Source organism: Lissotriton helveticus, chromosome 11, assembly GCF_964261635.1.
Source record: "Lissotriton helveticus chromosome 11, aLisHel1.1, whole genome shotgun sequence".
NCBI lineage: Eukaryota > Metazoa > Chordata > Amphibia > Caudata > Salamandridae > Lissotriton > Lissotriton helveticus.
Genome location: NC_136072.1, coordinates 754,743,758 through 754,764,093, shown reverse-complemented (window position 1 = coordinate 754,764,093; position 20,336 = coordinate 754,743,758).

The window sequence follows — 20,336 nt, the reverse complement described above, 5'->3', positions numbered from 1 at the left end:
ACACTGTGCTGGAGGATATGGTTGACGAGGAGGTGATTCGGAAATTCCGGCTGGATCGACGTCGGTTGCTGGAGCTTGTGGCTCAATTGTCTCCTCATCTGCAGCCACGTAGGACGTATCCTGGGTCGATTACACCCACTGCAAAGGTCATGGCGGTACTACATTTCTTTGCTACTGGCACATTTCAGTACACAGTTGGACATGCCGGGGGGATGTCACAGGCCATGTTCAGCACGGTTCTTCGGGATGTCTTAACAGCTATGATGCTGTACAAGAATGACTACATACATTTCCCACGGCCGGAAGAGTTGCCAGCTGTCAAAGCTGATTTCTATGCACTGGGCCACATACCTCACGTTGTGGGCTCAATTGATGGCACACACATCGCAATCATTCCACCACGGGCACGGGAACAAGTGTTCAGGAATCGCAAACACTTCCATTCGCTGAACGTGCAGGTGGTGTGCCTGGCAAACAACATCATCTCACATGTGTGTGCAAGATTTCCTGGATCTGCACATGACGCCCACATCATGCGGAGCAGCAATGTCCCACGACTCATGGCTAATCTGCGACCCAGTCAAGCGTGGCTTGTTGGTGAGTGTGCAGTGGGGACTCTTGTGATCTCTGTGTTGCATGGGGTACCCACCATATCTTGTTGTGATGTTTGTCTCTGTCATCCCCCTACATAGGCGACTCGGCTTACCCAAACCGGCCCTGGCTCCTCAGTCCCCTACGTAATCCGAGAACAGCGGGTGAAATGCGGTACAATGATGCACATGGAAGGACACGGAGAGTCATCGAACGTACCTTTGGACTGCTAAAGTCTCGGTTTCGGTGCCTCGATAAGACCGGAGGGGCCCTGCCTTACTCACCAGGAAAAGTATGCAGGATCGTGATTGCCTGCTGCATGCTCCACAACCTGGCAGTACGCAATGACATAGAACTGCTGTTGGACCCTGAAGACGAAGGAGTTCCTCGGCCTCCCATCCCACCCATGTCGACTGATGAGGATAGTGGTGAGGAGGAAGGTGTGGACCAGAGGCGCCAGCTCATAGATCGCTACTTCCCTTGAATGTGAGTAACTACCTCTAGTGGCGGTTGACAATGCCTCATGTATGTTTGCTGGTGTTGTGTGGATGTGGGGTTAATCAGCTGGGTGTTCTTGTTTGTGATGGTTGCTTATGTGTGTCTTCATTTCTTTGGACATACAAGTCTCCATGATGTGTGTGCTCTCATCCCATGCTTTTGTGATGGTTGTCGTTTGTGTAATGTTGCTGTGCATTGTGTTGTGATGTGTGTGAATCTGTTTCCTGACGTGTGTTTGCTGTCTCTGATTTTCTCTAGGTCACTCCCGCAGCGCCATGATCATGTACGACTGTCATCCCTGAACCTGTTTACGTCTGTTTCTGAAGGCAATCATGTGAATAAACATGGAGGCAAAACATCATTGTGTGAGTAAGTGCTATTTATTTACAGGTTGTGCTTCTGTGCTGGTGAATATTTACAAGTAAGTGGGGTGGAGGGAGTTGGAATTGAAGGTAATGGCAGATGAAATGTCCGTACTGACACCACATTGGGGGGTGTCAGGGTAGTCCAGCAGACCAGTGGGAATGATTGTCTGTGGGACAGGATACTTAGCTGGGTGAATGTCTGGCACAGGCAGTGACATTGTCATGGTCTTCCCCTCTTGGAGCGTGTGGATGGCGCTTCAACACTGCTCTCAGCCACTTCCTGCCTCGGCCGGCCCCTCCGTCTCTGAGGTGGAACAGAGTCAGCTGGGAGGGCAGGTTGTTGAAGGGCCACATCCGTCGCCAGGGGCACAGGTGGTGGTGGCGGCGGTGGAGGCGGAGGTGACGGTGGCGGGGGAGGCGGAGGTGGCGGTGGAGGCGGAGGTGACGGTGGCGGTGGCGCTACGACACTTGGTGGAGGGGGGGGGGGTTGTTCCGGGCAACCCATTCCCTCCACATCGTTGCCTGCTGGCCCATGATCTGCAACATCTGGCCAAGGATGCCACAGATTTCGCGCTGGATGTTGGTGTTGTCCACTGAGTCCTGGTGTGCACGATCAGCGTTTGCCTGGGACCGGTCGTATGACGCCTGGCACCTGGCAAGGGCTTGTAGGGACTGTGCCACTGGCTGGGGTAGCTGTCCTTCCTCTGCACGGCGGTTTGTGGCTCGCCTGATCGGCTGATGTCCCGTTGCCTGTGTTTGTGGCCCACTCACCCTGCTTGTGTGTGAGGCCGATGGACCAGCGTTGTGCACTGGGTTATGCTGGGTGGCACCGGCAGGAGTCGTGGTGCTGGTGGTGCTGGTGGTACTGGTGGTACTGGTGGTACTGGTGGTACTGGTGGTACTGGTGGTGGTGGGGACTGTGCAGATCACAGAGACAGGTGTCGCTGGAGTCACACTTGCGACGTTGGTCGGTCCAGGGAGTCCCTGTGAGCCAGATGGCCCTGGCTGCGTGCTTGGTCCCGCTCCATCCTCCGCACCGGAGCTGCCTGTGTCCTCGTCACCAGAGAGTCCTGTAGGTGTGGGAGGCGAGGCTGGCGGCCGGGTACTGGTTTCCCCAGTCAGTTGACGATCACCTGAGGGACAAGATAGAGCTGGTCAGTGATGTGGACATTACATGGTTATGTAGATTTTTAGACATTTCTGTTTCCTGTCGCACACACCCCACCCTCCACCGACACCACCACCACCACCCTCCCCGTGAGCATGGGGGCCTGTTGGGAGTTGTAGTTTGGGCCTCTCACACACCCCACCCTCCACCACCACCACCACCACCACCACCCTCCCCGTGAGCATGGGGGCCTGTTGGGAGTTGTAGTTTGGGCCTCTCACACACCCCACCCTCCACCACCACCACCACCACCACCCTCCCCGTGAGCATGGGGGCCTGTTGGGAGTTGTAGTTTGGGCCTCTCACACACCCCACCCTCCACCACCACCACCACCACCACCACCCTCCCCGTGAGCATGGGGGCCTGTTGGGAGTTGTAGTTTGGGCCTCTCACACACCCCACCCTCCACCACCACCACCACCACCACCCTCCCCGTGAGCATGGGGGCCTGTTGGGAGTTGTAGTTTGGGCCTCTCACACACCCCACCCTCCACCACCACCACCACCACCACCACCACCACCACCACCCTCCCCGTGAGCATGGGGGCCTGTTGGGAGTTGTAGTTTGGGCCTCTCACACACCCCACCCTCCACCACCACCACCACCACCCTCCCCGTGAGCATGGGGGCCTGTTGGGAGTTGTAGTTTGGGCCTCTCACACACCCCACCCTCCACCACCACCACCACCACCACCACCCTCCCCGTGGGCATGGGGGCCTGTTGGGAGTTGTAGTTTGGGCCTCTCACACACCCCACCCTCCACCACCACCACCCTCCCCGTGAGCATGGGGGCCTGTTGGGAGTTGTAGTTTGGGCCTCTCACACACCCCACCCTCCACCACCACCACCACCACCACCCTCCCCGTGAGCATGGGGGCCTGTTGGGAGCCATGGACATGTTAGTGAGTTGGTGTCCAACGTGCATGGGTTGGGGCGTAGGAGATGTTTCTTCTCAGTTGTGTGAGCCTGACCATGTCGTGCTGATCGTGGTGCTTGGTTTGTACTCACCAGTCTCTTCTCCTTCGTCAAGTCCGTCTAGGCTCTCTGGGTGTAGTATCACCAGCACCTTCTCCTCCCAATCGGTGTAGGGTATGGGCTCCGGGGGTGTGCCACCGCCAGTATGATTGGCTCTGGCAAAGTTTTTAGCTCGGATGCCCTTTACCCTGGTCTTCAGGTCATGCCACCGCCTCTGAATGTCATGCTTCGTCCTCGGCACAGTCCTCGAGGCATTCACCCGAGTGACGATCCTGTCCCACATGTGGTTCTTTTGCGCCACGGACGTCTGCTGGACTTGGGCCCCGAAGATGTGGGGCTCAACACGGAGTATTTCATCTACCATTACCCTCAACTCTGTCTCCGTGAATTTGTTTTTTTTTTTGGGTGCCATGGTGTGTGGTGCTCAGTGTGTGAGTTGAGTGAGTTGGGGGGTGCAGGTGTGTGGTGTGTGATGTGTAGGATTTGTGTGGTGGGTGTTTGTGTGGTGGGTGTGGTAGGGTGGTGGTTGTGTGTCTTCTATGTGAGTTTGCAGTATCTCGATTTTGGCCTCTTGCTAGCAGCAATGCTGTGATGCAAAGGATTGTGGTAGCGTGTGGGTGTCATTTTATAGTCGTGTCTCAATGGTTGTTGGCAGTCAGGTGGTAGGTGGGCGTGTTGACTAGTGTGCATTATTGGATAATTGGGATGTGTCATGGCGGCTTGTGCTTGATGTTGGGGGGGGCGTTGACAATGTTCGTATGTTTGCTTTGGACTAGCGGTAGACTTCCTGACATTTGTTTGCCGCTAGGGATGTTGTGCGTGTTGGCCTTCCGCAGTGATGCTGTGGTTATCGTAGCATTCTTTCCGCCGCGGACGTGGATGGCTGTGAGTTCCGTGGTCCGGGCGGATTTATCCTAATTGCGGCCACGGAGTATTCACAGGTATGGCGGTACATGTGTTATTTTCCGCTGTCATTTCCGTCCGCGGCAGTGGTTGTTCATTGGACTCCGTCCGCCGCGGACGGAGTTGGATGTGTTCCGTCCACCGCAGACGGTGTTGGCTATGATCCGTCCGCCGCGGTCGGAGTTTCGTGACATGATTATCCTAATCCCAACCGCGGAATCTCCGCGGCGCGGCCGGGAGTAAAATTTCCCCCACCATGGCGGACAGTAGCCATTTCCGTCCGCCATCCTAATCGACCCCTAAGTGTTTTACATGACGATGATCGGTCAACAACGTGGTAACCGGGTAACTTCAACTAAGTGACACTGACTCAGAAGCACTTATGGTACTACGCAGCACAGCACAGGCTCTCTGTGCCAGTGCCACAACTCAATTTAAATAAATCAATTACTGACGGTGACGGACGGTGCACTTAATCTTAATGCGAGTGACTCACTGTAGACCCGGCCCTGATAATTAGGTGCCGGTGCTAAGCACCGGCAAGCTCCGGCTCAAATTAAGCCCTGCGTTGGTGAAAGGTTTCCACCTTCAGAGCCAGAGCAGGCTATGACATTAGATGGGGTAATATGCTAAAATGCCACGTTTATGCAGAGTACCCTTCCTGCCAAACTCTAATAAGCCCTTGAGTTTCCAGGATTTTTTTTGCCTTTTCAGGTATTCTGAAACCAAACATCTGGACCATCGTTGAGATCCTACCACATGGAACCAAACAGGTTATGGTATGGTTCACTGAAAAAATATTGGTAGCAAAAATATAGATGACAAAAATATCGCTGAAAAAATATAGAGTGCAGGAATATCGTCTCCCTATACTTAAACAGGTAAGTTCAAAAATATTTAATCAAAAATATCGAAATTAAAAATATAGATGTAAAAAATATTGATTAAAAAATGTACATCAAATAATATATATTAAATATCTTACTTAAGTTTAAAACTTTTAAAAACTTTAAAATTATGTAAAAATAAAATATACATATATCAATAATTTAAAATAAAAAAGTCTACAATTAATGAATACATGAAACGTTTAAAAAAAATTAGAACGTCCATTTCGCAATACAATAAATGCAACAGTAGGGAAAATGTTGGATAGCGGAATAATTACTATTGCAACTCCTGGAAATACAACAGTAGGTAAAGTGTTGGATAGCGGAGGGGTAACAATTACTATTCCCACTCCAAAGAGTGCAACAGTAGTGAAAGTGTTGGACAGAGGAGGGATAAAGTTTACTATTCCCACTTCAGTGAGTGCAAAAGTATGGTAAATGTTAGATTGAAGAAGAATTAAATGTACTATTCCAACTCCAGTCAACTCCAATTTGGCATGCACGTCTCTCTGTGTCTTTTGCCCCATCTTGTCCTGGGGTGAAAGACGAGAGTAGGGTGCTCTTCATCGTCACCAGATTCATAACTTCCTGAATCCATAAGCGTTACCTATATTGTAAAACATTCTAGACATGGCTAAAATGTTTCTACATGTATCGGTGTCATATTGTAGTGCACTCCCCTCCTCTTGTGTAGATGACAGACTCTGCTTTTCAACAATGCCAAATGTCAGATCTATTAAAGATCTAGTTCCCTTGTGAGCAGTGTCAGAAGTCGTTTGTCTAACTCTCTGTGGATCAAAGTAGAGATGCATTATCTGTGTGTACAGGGTACACACACTGTCACCTGACTTGTCATATATACATAATAAGATGTACAAAGATCAGTAAGGGCCTTATTAAGATGTCAGACGGACTACCACTGACAGGCCATCGGTTGCGGTCCATCCGACATCAAAGGCATCAGTCCGACCGCCCAATTATGATGCCGGCGGTTGGAGTGATGTTGTTGAGGGACCGACCAACCGCCACCTGCAACAGGAACAAGGACACTGTTGGAGCATCGGTCTGAGGCCTAACCCCTGCAATGGAGGCACTGCCGTAGGGATTAGGATGCCCCATTCCCACAGCTTTTCCATGTTGGCCTTTCAAACATGAAAAGCCTGTTGGAAAGTGACTTTGAGGGCCCATAGCAATGCCCCTCTACCCCCCAGACCTCTGCTGTGTGCTAAAGCCCTTTTCCAGGCCACAGCACAAATGGTAAAGGTTATGTTTCCAACGCCTTCTGGTGGTTACATCATAAATTGGGAGTGGAACCGCCAACTACTGGACCGGCAGTTCCACTACCAAAACGATGTCGGTCAGCTACTCGTCCAACCAGCATCAGAATAAAGCCATACATATCTTCACTAAATAGTGAAACTTCATGTATCCTTCCCATACAATTACACATCTCCAAACTGTCCTCTCACTTGTTGGTCACTTAGTCCACTGTGATAAAAGATACATGGGTCATGATTGCCTCCTGGATATCATGCAACAAGTTCAGTGATGAGCCGTTTGCTATTTCATATCACCTGTATAGTAAAAGGGTGTTAGCTCTTCAGATTTCTGTAAAGGAATTCACTCCCTGAGAGGGGAACATGGGTTCTAGCCACACAGCCAATGACATGTAGGAATTGCACTATATCATAAAATTGGGCCTTTCTAGCCTGTAGTACAGCATGAGTGTTTGGAAAATGTATATGTGGATGCAATATTTCAACCATAGCATCAATGAAGTTCCAAAGAAACCTTTACAGGGCACTGCTTGATATGCCCCCATCAACTGCAACTGTATGCTGATAACTATCAGATGATAAAAGGGGTAAGCTACATAAAACCTCAATAGATGTTGGAGGTTTCTCAGTGCCTTTGGAGTACCTGCCTATAGCACTATTCAGCTCATCAATCAAGTTTGAAATCACCTGCTTACTTTCTCAATCTAACTCTAACATAAGCCTCCTCATCAGTTTATTCAAAGAGAGTTCCCATCTGCTAGAAAATGTTGAAGGTTTTCTAAATATCCTTCCAGAACATAGCCCAGGAACAAGAATTCTAGACCCACTGGCACTAAACACTTGGCCAGTATTGCAACCAGAAACAGTAACCGAAGTGTTTTTCAACCACCTTGCAAGTCACTTATCCTTACTTGATCAGTCCTGTGAGGTTTTTATCGGGATTGTTAATGGAACCCAAACCCTCATTTATCATGAATTGGCACACTCAAGAATAGTAAGAAACCAGTAATCTATTTTGAAGATTGATTAAAATCAAAATATATTCCTAGTGCAGACAATATGAATAGTAACTATAAAATTAAACAGGATAGTGGCAACGATACTTGTTAGGAGACATAATACTACAAAATATTGTAATATAATGATGGTAATAAAAAGCTTATTTACATCAGCATCTCCAACCCCTCCTCTAACTTGACCAACTAAACTAAACTTAGAACCTAAAGACTGAGGCCTATTTTGATTTTTGCATGTGGTTCACCTCTACATACCTTTATGAACAATAGAACCAGTGTTCAGCAAAAATACAGTCACATTTGAGAGCTGCCAGATATGCTTAGTGAAGGCTGGATATGCGTCCCTCGTAGCCATCAGCAGGAAATGGTCATTGCTGCTCTGTATGACCCTCAATTTTGAATCCCTGGTATGACGTTCCTCTCCATCTCATAAATGCTCTGTTCTAGGTTATATATTCTGAGTGAACATTGTTGAACATTGTTGTCTATTTCAAAATAAACAATTAGTAGTAAAGCCATTGCAGCCTTGCAACCTTTCATTTACTTACATTTTGTGAATTTGACAAAAAGTAGATATGCTACTGGTGATTGAAATAGCATGTTGAAAAATGACAATAGAAGGGGATATTAGAGTCTTAATTAGAGTTTGGCAAACATGGGCCATCCGCCAAAAAGTCGTGGTTGTCCCATTGACCCTAGAGTGCAAGACCACATTTTATTTGATAACAAAAATGCTTTATTTTAAAAATGTCTAAAGCCATCCTTTAAATAGCAGATACACTAAGCACAAATATTTGTAGTAGGGAGTCATACTTAATGGTTATACTCCTGCAACGGAAGTAAATAAGTGCAGATTTAACTCTGCCTAATTGACAGTGCCATGATTAGTGAAAATAATGCATTAACATTTAAATGTGCATTTTCTCATTTAGAGTGTTGTTCACATTATATGTTTTTTTTTCTTTTCTGCGGATGTTGTAATTTTCCTAAAGCCTTGTATTAGATAGTGAATAGGCACTTGTTTTGTATTTGGCACTGACATTCAGATTCTCTCCTGGAAAGAGGAGGCAGCAGGAGGAATGAGTATTGAGAAGAACAGGCTGGACCACAGATTTCGAACAATGTAACTTTTCAAGGTCTAATGTCAAAAGACTATTGTGCCAGTATGAGGAAATGGGGAGTTTACCTATTCCTATGAGTTTTTTTAAATTCTATTGGAGAAGATAGAAGACGATAAAAAAAATAATGTTGCAACACAGAATACTGTGATTAAATCAGTGCATATTCCTAAAGTAGCGGCTAGACTAAATGATGAGGGTTCCAAATTCCTTTCCCCACTATCTTACAGAGCTGTTCTCTGAGTTATTGATACTTGTCTACATGAGCAGTTTCTTAGTCTGTTTTTTTCCATTGATTGTCCACTGATATTGAGCTGAGAATATTTACCAGCTTATTATGACAAGGCTTTATGCTAGCAATCACACAACAACTTGTATGTCAGTACTGTTACCAATTAATCAACTCTCAACATGATCACACAGTTCACTCAATATGACCATACATTTTTTATTTTCAATTAAAGAATTTCTTTTTCATTGATATTTCATGTGAGTTGGTCGAGTTTAGAATCGTCAATCTAATGGAGAATAACATCACAGAGAGACACAATTTACATTAACAATTGTACATGACATTGATTATACACAAAACCACAGACAAAAATGTTTTGATATTACATTATATTAAAACACATGTTTGTTGAGTGCCCAAGACTATCGCCTTTCTGGGCTAAAATCGAAGAATTTATAACGGAAGTTTTGGGTACTCATATAGCCATTACACCCATGATCATCCTTTTTGGGCTAGGGGAAGAGTACCAGCTTAATGAGATGAGGACCAAATTCTTATTTTATATAATGGTATTGGCTAGACGGGAAATATGTAAATCCTGGAAATCAGAGAAGGCTCCCACCTTTGCTGATTGTCTAAGTTATATCATATATGTCAGCGAATCTGATATTGCTTGTGATGGCTCAAGCCTTGTTAAGATCTGGGCGGCCTTGGCGGCTTGGCGGAACAGATGAGAAGATTCCTATGATTTTACCCGGGTACTGTTGGTGTTTTGTCTCCTACCCAACCAAGGGTATTCCAGATTAAAGGGTATGGAGTGGACATAGCAAACAGTTTCAGCCTGGAGGGGATTCTCTTTTTCTCTCCTATTTTTGGATTGAATCCCTTGAATTTAATCCTGGTGGCCGGTACATCGCAATGGCGAGAGGAGGAGATACCCTATCCAGAATACCCATTATTGGTATATGAGGAATACAAAAGAAAAAAAAAAAAAAACACATAGTACAAAATACATATTAGCTCTGGTTCTGTAAATTTTGGAGCTATTCCTTCTTATACTCAAGAGTAAACCAATGCCCTTTTAGGGCGCCTTTTTTTTTAAAGCCTGTACAAGGGCACAATCCAAATAGAGTACCAGTAGGGCTCAATATGTTGCTTCTTAATTACACCATATATACATTCAAATTGTGAGCCTCCATGGTAAATGCTTCCAACAGACACACTTGTTTGGGAACAAAACAGTCGACGCGTTTCGAACCGGATTTCATGTCTCACAGGGTTCTCTTCAAGGACTTAGAACACTTTTAGAGGTCTTTTCTCCACAATTAGTCTCATCAGATTATTTTTCTTTCCAGCCTTCAAAAAATGGCAAATGCTTCACCACTTTTTGAAATTTATCATAAAGATCCTTTCCAGCAGTGGCAACCTTTCTAGATCTTTATGCGATGTATAAATATTCACTTTTACTTGAATAATCCTCTGGCTTGGCTGGAACTCTCCGCATTCGCTTTATGCTAGAGCATTGATTCTCTCATCAGAACTCTTTTATTGAGTATCTAAACTGACACCTTAGTTTCACCTTATCCTAATATATTTAGATTAGAGAACTTCCTTAGTGGAGCACACTTAATACATTATAACAATACTTACTATTGTTTTTACTAATGTATTATTTTATCTTATATTGAAATATTAGTTATTAGACTATGTTAATTTCTAAAGCTGATGTTTAAAAGACAAAGGGCCTGCTTACGGTCTTGGTAAATGGATTACTCCGTCATAACGGTGACAGATAACTCTTATACCAAATTATAAATTCCATTATTTCCTATGGGATTCATATTTCGGCGGACAAAATTACGGTCAGCGTTGTGATGGGGTAATTCATATGGTATAGATCGTAATCAGACCTTAATTCTTACTGAATAAAATTGAGAAACCTGAGACATTAAAAAATAAAACTCTTTTAACTCTCTCAAAGTTCTCTTTATTTACTTACAAAAAGTAATTTACGAAATAACATGTTATTGAACTAATGTATATGATTGCTCCTTACTTTTCCTTGTCAACGATCAAAGGTCCATAGGACCAGTGGTGGGATATTAATGATTACACCAGAAGTCTAAAGTATAGAAAACCCCACTCCCTCAAGTGGTAGTGATAAGATGGTATATGTCACAGTAGAAAAGAAGCTGAAATAATGTGCCCCAGTTTATAATTGCCCATGTCCCTTAAGTCCAAAGCTTGAACTTGAACATTGAATGAGTTTGTGGTTTCAAATGCGGATGTAGTGGTGGAGGTGTGAACATCAATATGATAATGCATAGCAATTTTCTAATCATGAGTGTTTCACTGTGTTCAAGTAATGATCTTGGTAAAGTCGATAGAATAGTTATGTTTATGCTTAAATGTTGTGCACTTGAAGTTGTTATCAGACTCAGAGTTGTCCAAGATCCCAGGATAAGTTTATTGATAGTGTCAGGAAATAATCTATTGTGGTGTTATTTGTCTGCTGAGGTTTGTGGAGCAGATGCTTGAGGTGCAATCAACTACACAATTGAGATAGGTAATATAACAATTTGTTGCTATTGTACTAACAATGATTAGTGTATGTTTAATCTATTGAGGGGGAAACTATATCAGTCAGGGTAATTTCACGCTAGTTGAGATTTTATTTGTGTGTATGTGTGTGTGAGGAAGTTATGAACATGGTCATACAAAGGTAAGAATAAGAGAGGAAGAGAAGAGGGAAAAAATGAGAGACAGAGGAAGGGGGATGAGAGTCAAGAGGGCGGAGATATAGAAAGACCAAATTGGAGACGCATAAGCCTGGCTGCAGCTAAGATCAGTGTAGCATATTCTTACCTACCAAGGTACAGGTGAGTGAGGGGTCCACCATATACTAATTGTCAGCAATTCAATAATTTCCTTAAGGTAAAGGTGATAAGGGGTCAATTGTTCTTGCCTGTATTAGTGGTGTTCATGGAACCCAGGCTGTGACACAGTTTGGGCCTAGTTCACACCTCTTGAAATTAATAAAATTATTTTAAAAAATGCATACATGGCTTTTCTGTGCAGGATGTTCAACTCTACATTTCAGTTTCTCCATTCCTGGACTGCCATTACTAATCTTGCACAACTTGAGGCCTTATTTAGAGTTTGGTCATTCGGATACTTTCAAACCGTGGAGGATAGCACGTCCACCATGTTACAAGTGGATATTTTCCTATGACTTGTAAGAAGGCAGACGGGATATCCGCCAAGTTTGTGACCGAATGTCCTCTACGCTAAGCTGTAAATAATGCCCTTTGCTTTTCGTCTGTTCAGTACTCTGTGTTCAATGCAAACTACATACACGAACAAATGGCATTGTTTTTTTATCAAACCAACATACAGCAAAATAAATCCCTTTCTTTGATCTAATACAGATCACACTTCTAGATGTCAATTGAGAGAAGAATCCTTTTTATGCGGGTTAATTCAATTCTTCCAGGAGGCAGTTGCTGGCAGGGATGCGGAAATGACACGTCTTATGATTTCCAGTAGCATTGCTTTGAGGATCCTGACCCACAGTCGACGAAGTGCAGTTATGCGGATCAAATTTATGACGACTATCTTTTCATGGAAGTTTAATTTATCTGCGAAGGAGCCGCCGACTTGAAAAGCAATTCAACACCTCTCTATCTCTGAAGACGCTCTTCGAAGAACGCAAGGGGAAATTCTATTTACTGCGTGTCAGAGCTGAGAGAGGCGCGTGCATGGAAAATAATAAGGAAAACACCATCTCTCGTGAAATTGAGTGAGTTTTAAATTATCATGCAAAGAGAAAAAATTAAAAAAGGGAAACTGCTGCGCTGTGGAGCCATGGGCACATAGTTGACTGTGTTGTAAACATGCATAATAAAAAGCGCATTTAAAATTCTGTTCAAGGCAGCGCTCGAGACGCGCAGTTTCATGGGCATCTTGTAGGTTGAATTCATTTTGTCTATGCTTATTATTGTTGTCACAGTTTACACCAATGAAAAGATTTGGCTTTGGAAAAAGCCAGAGGTGTAGCCAATATAACAGTTAAATGCTTAACAATTCAAGGGAAAAATGTACTTATATCTGATATACTTTTTTCTTCTTTTTTCTTCCTTGCTCGGGGGAAGACACCGAAATATTGATCCTAATTCAAAAAGAATTATATTACAGAACAAAGCATCTGATAACAGATTTCCCTGTGGGAATAATCATTTCTTCCTCACCCCCTTCAATATAAAGGTGTGGGTGCTCCAAGTAATTTGGATGTGTAAAGATGTCATGGAGTGGTAGCTAGTGAACTTATGGAAGAGGAATGAATAAGGGGCCTTGTGCGAGATTAGGAAACGGTTTCGCAGCTGCTGTGTCTGTCGCCATTAAACTTTCGGCACAAAGAAATGGGAGGCCCATTCGGCAGAGCTGCGGCTATCCATCACAGGGCTCCACCAAGTGGCTGCAGGGAAAACGTCTGTCCATCATCAGCCAGTTCTCGACACCCTGATGACCCATTCATCTTTGGATGGAAACAGAATGGAGGGGAAAAGATTTTCCTGACTTCTCAAGTCAAGTTTTAAATCTTCTCGCATCTGCTTATTTCAACCTCTAGAGTTCAATAACTTCAGGTTCAATAATATGTTGGATGAGAAGGATTGTGAATATCCAGAATGTTACAAGATAGGAAAGGGTGGGCCGCTCGGCCCCCACGCACACATGGCTGGGCCCGGCCCCCTCCTCCACCAGTGCTGGTTGGGCTGCGCGTCCCGCCAGATGACCCGGAAGCAGTTTTGCGCTTCCGGGTGGAGGGGGCAGGATCGCGGCGTAGGGGGGGTTTAAGAGCCTGGGGAGCGCGGGAAGCGGCCTCTTTGTGCCCGCGCTCCCCGGGCTCGCTCCTCGCCCCGCTGTGGGGCCTTTAATTTTCTTTTTCTTTCCCCTGCAGAAAGCTTCATCGACGAAGTGCGGCGCAGCTGGACCGGGACGTGCGTCGCGGGAAGAGTCAGAGGGACGCAAAAGTTTTGAGGGCAGCCGATCGTCGCCGTAAACACTAATTGTGTGAGTTTGTGTTTTTCAATTTTATGTATGGCCGGGTCCATGGTGGATATCTGTGAAGCGCTCCACACCGCAACAACTGCAACAGGTGGACAGCCAAAGGGAGGCATACGTCAGGGAGAGGATGGCAAGCAACGACATCAGATATGATGGGTGATCGATCAAGGACGCCGGAGGTGCCAACACTGGGTTGACGGTTTTTTGGTGTGTTACCCTAGATTGGGCTGGCCGCAGTAATGTAGCGGGATGTTGCTTCACATAAAATGGCAGTAGTTGCCTTATCAGGAAATTGTATTTCTACAGTAACGGCGCCTGTGCTCGCAGGGCCACCAGGGTCATCATGGCTTATTCATAGGTTACCAATTGGTAGGGCCAACGATAGGGATGTGGCAGTGCACAAGGGTGTGCATTGCTAGCCTGGGCAAACCCAGGAGTAGTAGGCCTATGCAACACCTCAGCACCACTTGTCGGGAAGGGGGAACTTCCACAGTAAAGAAGTAGACATACACTTAACATTTCCCAGAGTGGAGTGGGTAGGTGTGGGTGGTTAGCTGACTTCACGATACGCCAGTGGGAGCCTTTTGGGGGCCGGTGGTTACCCGGGTAGCATTTTCAGTTGCTTTGACAATGGGTGTCAGCGTCAAGAGCACCGCGTCTTATCGAGCGCAGCAACATAGGCGCGTACCATTTCTCTACTGATGAGGGAAGTTATCCCGAAACCCGAGCCATGTCTCGGGCGATACCCAAAAACCCGGGACATGTATCGGGTCTAGAGATTCATCAGTCCAACAAGTACCGACTTGCACCCACCTGGGTGATCCACTATTGAACTACAAGTACCAGAATCCCGAGGGGCGATCCGGAGGAGGGGCTAGCGGTGTGCGCTCCATTGCGGTGGTTTCAATTAATTGGCTCCCTTGAGCTTTGAGCCGACGGGCTCCTGGATGCTGCCCTGCGTGCCGGTTCGGGCATCGAGGCCATTGACGGTTGTTTGGCGGCCTTCTCCTCCACCCCTAACCATTTCTCTACTGATGAGGGAAGTTATCCCGAAACCCGAGCCATGTCTCGGGCGATACCCAAAAACCCGGGACATGTATCGGGTCTAGAGATTCATCAGTCCAACAAGTACCGACTTGCACCCACCTGGGTGATCCACTATTGAACTACAAGTACCAGAATCCCGAGGGGCGATCCGGAGGAGGGGCTAGCGGTGTGCGCTCCATTGCGGTGGTTTCAATTAATTGGCTCCCTTGAGCTTTGAGCCGACGGGCTCCTGGATGCTGCCCTGCGTGCCGGTTCGGGCATCGAGGCCATTGACGGTTGTTTGGCGGCCTTCTCCTCCACCCCTAACCATTTCTCTACTGATGAGGGAAGTTATCCCGAAACCCGAGCCATGTCTCGGGCGATACCCAAAAACCCGGGACATATATCGGGTCTAGAGATTCATCAGTCCAACAAGTACCGACTTGCACCCACCTGGGTGATCCACTATTGAACTACAAGTACCAGAATCCCGAGGGGCGATCCGGAGGAGGGGCTAGCGGTGTGCGCTCCATTGCGGTGGTTTCAATTAATTGGCTCCCTTGAGCTTTGAGCCGACGGGCTCCTGGATGCTGCCCTGCGTGCCGGTTCGGGCATCGAGGCCATTGACGGTTGTTTGGCGGCCTTCTCCTCCACCCCTAACCATTTCTCTACTGATGAGGGAAGTTATCCCGAAACCCGAGCCATGTCTCGGGCGATACCCAAAAACCCGGGACATGTATCGGGTCTAGAGATTCATCAGTCCAACAAGTACCGACTTGCACCCACCTGGGTGATCCACTATTGAACTACAAGTACCAGAATCCCGAGGGGCGATCCGGAGGAGGGGCTAGCGGTGTGCGCTCCATTGCGGTGGTTTCAATTAATTGGCTCCCTTGAGCTTTGAGCCGACGGGCTCCTGGATGCTGCCCTGCGTGCCGGTTCGGGCATCGAGGCCATTGACGGTTGTTTGGCGGCCTTCTCCTCCACCCCTAACCATTTCTCTACTGATGAGGGAAGTTATCCCGAAACCCGAGCCATGTCTCGGGCGATACCCAAAAACCCGGGACATATATCGGGTCTAGAGATTCATCAGTCCAACAAGTACCGACTTGCACCTACCTGGGTGATCCACTATTGAACTACAAGTACCAGAATCCTGAGGGGCGATCCGGAGGAGGGGCTAGCGGTGTGCGCTCCATTGCGGTGGTTTCAATTAATTGGCTCCCTTGAGCTTTGAGCCGACGGGCTCCTGGATGCTGCCCTGCTTGCCGGTTCGGGCATCGAGGCCATTGACGGTTGTTTGGCGGCCTTCTCCTCCACCCCTAACCATTTCTGTACTGATGAGGGAAGTTATCCCGAAACCCGAGCCATGTCTCGGGCGATACCCAAAAACCCGGGACATGTATCGGGTCTAGAGATTCATCAGTCCAACAAGTACCGACTTGCACCCACCTGGGTGATACACTATTGAACTACAAGTCCCAGAATCCCGAGGGGCGATCCGGAGGAGGGGCTAGCGGTGTGCGCTCCATTGCGGTGGTTTCAATTAATTGGCTCCCTTGAGCTTTGAGCCGACGGGCTCCTGGATGCTGCCCTGCGTGCCGGTTCGGGCATCGAGGCCATTGACGGTTGTTTGGCGGCCTTCTCCTCCACCCCTAACCATTTCTCTACTGATGAGGGAAGTTATCCCGAAACCCGAGCCATGTCTCGGGCGATACCCAAAAACCCGGGACATGTATCGGGTCTAGAGATTCATCAGTCCAACAAGTACCGACTTGCACCCACCTGGGTGATCCACTATTGAACTACAAGTACCAGAATCCCGAGGGGCGATCCGGAGGAGGGGCTAGCGGTGTGCGCTCCATTGCGGTGGTTTCAATTAATTGGCTCCCTTGAGCTTTGAGCCGACGGGCTCCTGGATGCTGCCCTGCGTGCCGGTTCGGGCATCGAGGCCATTGACGGTTGTTTGGCGGCCTTCTCCTCCACCCCTAACCATTTCTCTACTGATGAGGGAAGTTATCCCGAAACCCGAGCCATGTCTCGGGCGATACCCAAAAACCCGGGACATGTATCGGGTCTAGAGATTCATCAGTCCAACAAGTACCGACTTGCACCCACCTGGGTGATCCACTATTGAACTACAAGTACCAGAATCCCGAGGGGCGATCCGGAGGAGGGGCTAGCGGTGTGCGCTCCATTGCGGTGGTTTCAATTAATTGGCTCCCTTGAGCTTTGAGCCGACGGGCTCCTGGATGCTGCCCTGTGTGCCGGTTCGGGCATCGAGGCCATTGACGGTTGTTTGGCGGCCTTCTCCTCCACCCCTAACCATTTCTCTACTGATGAGGGAAGTTATCCCGAAACCCGAGCCATGTCTCGGGCGATACCCAAAAACCCGGGACATGTATCGGGTCTAGAGATTCATCAGTCCAACAAGTACCGACTTGCACCCACCTGGGTGATCCACTATTGAACTACAAGTACCAGAATCCCGAGGGGCGATCCGGAGGAGGGGCTAGCGGTGTGCGCTCCATTGCGGTGGTTTCAACATAGGCGCGTAGGTCGGGTATACACCTCTAGTGCCAGGATACCCCCGGTCATAGCAATTACAGGGACCCCAAAGATGGGGTCTGTCCGTCCAGAGTGGGGAAGGAGAGGTACTCGATAGGCAAGCCCCGCCACCCTCAGTCATTATCTGACATGCGGGTAGCAACGATTGGGTTTAATTGGGCGAGGGGGTCCTGGTGGAAGGGATAATCGCAGTAGCAAGCAGGTTAGCGAAATATAAAACCCAGACTGCACCATAGGGGGTCTCAGTTGTTTCCTAGGCTGCAGAAAAAGGGGGGGGGGACTCTGTTAGTGCGCTGAATCACTCGGCGGAGAATCACTTGGTAAAGAGGATCAACACTTTGATTGAGAAATTATTTCAAACACCTCATTGCAGTATATTCCACGGGGGTGCATCCGAGAAGGACAATTTAGATTAGCAGGGTGGGGTTCGCTTGAAGGGGACCAGCAGTGAGCGGCTGACAAAAAATGGTTGGCCATGGTTGGAGGGGTTGTCTCTACTTGCAGGTTAGGGGTCCATTTGACAGAGTCAGGGAATGCCCTATGGATAGAGAACAAACTAACAGGGGTAGAGGGTTTTGATTAGGAAGATATGACCTTTCAGTGTAGGCGGTTTGGGGGGGACAGATAGTCGGTCAACTATGCTGGCCTGTGGCGGTACGGTCATAATCGGTGAGCAGCAATTTAAGGTCCTTAGGTGGGGGCGGCCCCATTCACGAAAGGGGTCGCCCAGGGGGAGGGGCCATTGGTCTCTCCCAGAACTTCAGGGGCAGGATATCCGCTTGCTTGGGTGCGGGGGAGGGGAGTCACGCTTTCCTCAGGCTGGTAGCCACCCCACACATACACTATGCACTATGATGCTAAGGGCGTGAGTGTAAGGGCCCTCCTGTTATGGTTAAATGGAGTTCACGGAGCGCACGAGGGTAAACGGGCCCTTGTCGCGCATGCGCATCTCGGACGTGAGAGCGTAGCTGAGTAAAAGGATCTGACACCGGTTAGCGACCTTGCCGTAGGACCAGAAATTATTAAAATGCAAATTGATATCAGGATGTTGGATTCGGTTAGGAACCACGCTGTATTAGACATTTGTTAAGGTTAGCCCACCATACCTGTCTAAACTGGATGTAAATCTAATGTCTGAATTTTGCATTTAATAATTATGTAAATAATGTTAATTTATTACATTTTTAATTTTGTTTCATATTTTAATAAATACGGCCGGGGGGTCTCGAGCTCGAGACCCCCTGCCTTCCAAAGAATTCTGTTGTTGGTCTGATGAATGTGTAACTGTAGTATGCACGTTAAGGGGTGGCCGGCAGTCACAGACCATGTGTGTTTGTTCTCTGAGGATTCCGTCTCGATAATGAAGGAGTTGACACATAGGTAAATAAGAACATTATGGTTCACTTTAGCCTCCAGTAGTGGACTTTCCCTCTTCCATGCATCCACCAACTGCTGCCTATAGTAACCCTTCTTCAAGTTAGATTTTGCTAGGACAATAGTCCCCAGCGCACAGAGACATAAAACAGACATTTCACAAAACATCATGAAGTGTGATCTATCACGAAGTTATCAGCTGGTTTATCAATGAGTATTTATTCATTGAATATCATACATCTAAGCTGTAGAGGGCAAGAGCCCAAGAGTACACATCCAGATCCAACGACGTAGCTCTTTCTCCTGAAGCCCTCTCAATATTTCTTGGAACGAGAATAAGTCATATTAAAACATCCAATTTGTCAAAACTCATTCAGTATGCCATTACCTAACAGGCTTGAAAACCAACCATTGCATACACCTGATTATACTAAACATCACATCCTTCCACTTTACACACATACTTATAATCCAACATCCAGATATAAGCACACAACCCAAAGGATCCCTAAATTACCAATTTAATCCCTTAAATCCATGGCCAAGCAAAATACACGACTACTCCGCAGCTACCAAGGTTCACTATTACTACAAACTTGACCTTCCCTACATATAGGAATTGCCACCTTAATGCAACTATCCAAAGTTATGTAATGGTTATTTATAGAGAGACAATAGTGTTCTGGCCCTACTATAGAAAATGAGAGGAAGAGAACAGAGCAGACAACTAGACTGCAGAAGTAAAAAACCCAGGTTTTCAATTAATTCTCATTCCAGCATTTAGGTACCAGGAACAAAAAAGACCGGCTTCCACGGACTGAACAATTTGATGTTAAAAGACCAGCAGTTGCTGAGGGAAGACATCCTGTGAGGGCCATACAATTGGATGGAAATGCGGGGATATTAGGGTCATACTCCATGGAGAGTTCTGTGGGCTAAGCTGCGAGATTTGAAAATGTCTCTCTTTTGGTGCAGAGCCAGCGAACCACGTGAAGTGCAGGGGAGATGTGGGCTTGATGGGGAAAATTAGGAATTAATCTCACTGCCTCATTCTGAATTCTCAGCCGTTTGGAGCCTAGCTTAGATGATAAGCCTAACGAAAAGGCATTACCAAAGTCAAGTTTAGCTGTATGTAATGTTTGTGTGACTTTTCTGCGTGTGTTGCTGGGAGAAATTTGAATATTTTCCAGAACATTCCCAGGGTATAAAAGCAGGATGGCATGATGATGTTCACCTGATGTGATATTAATAGGCCTTTGTCAATAGTGA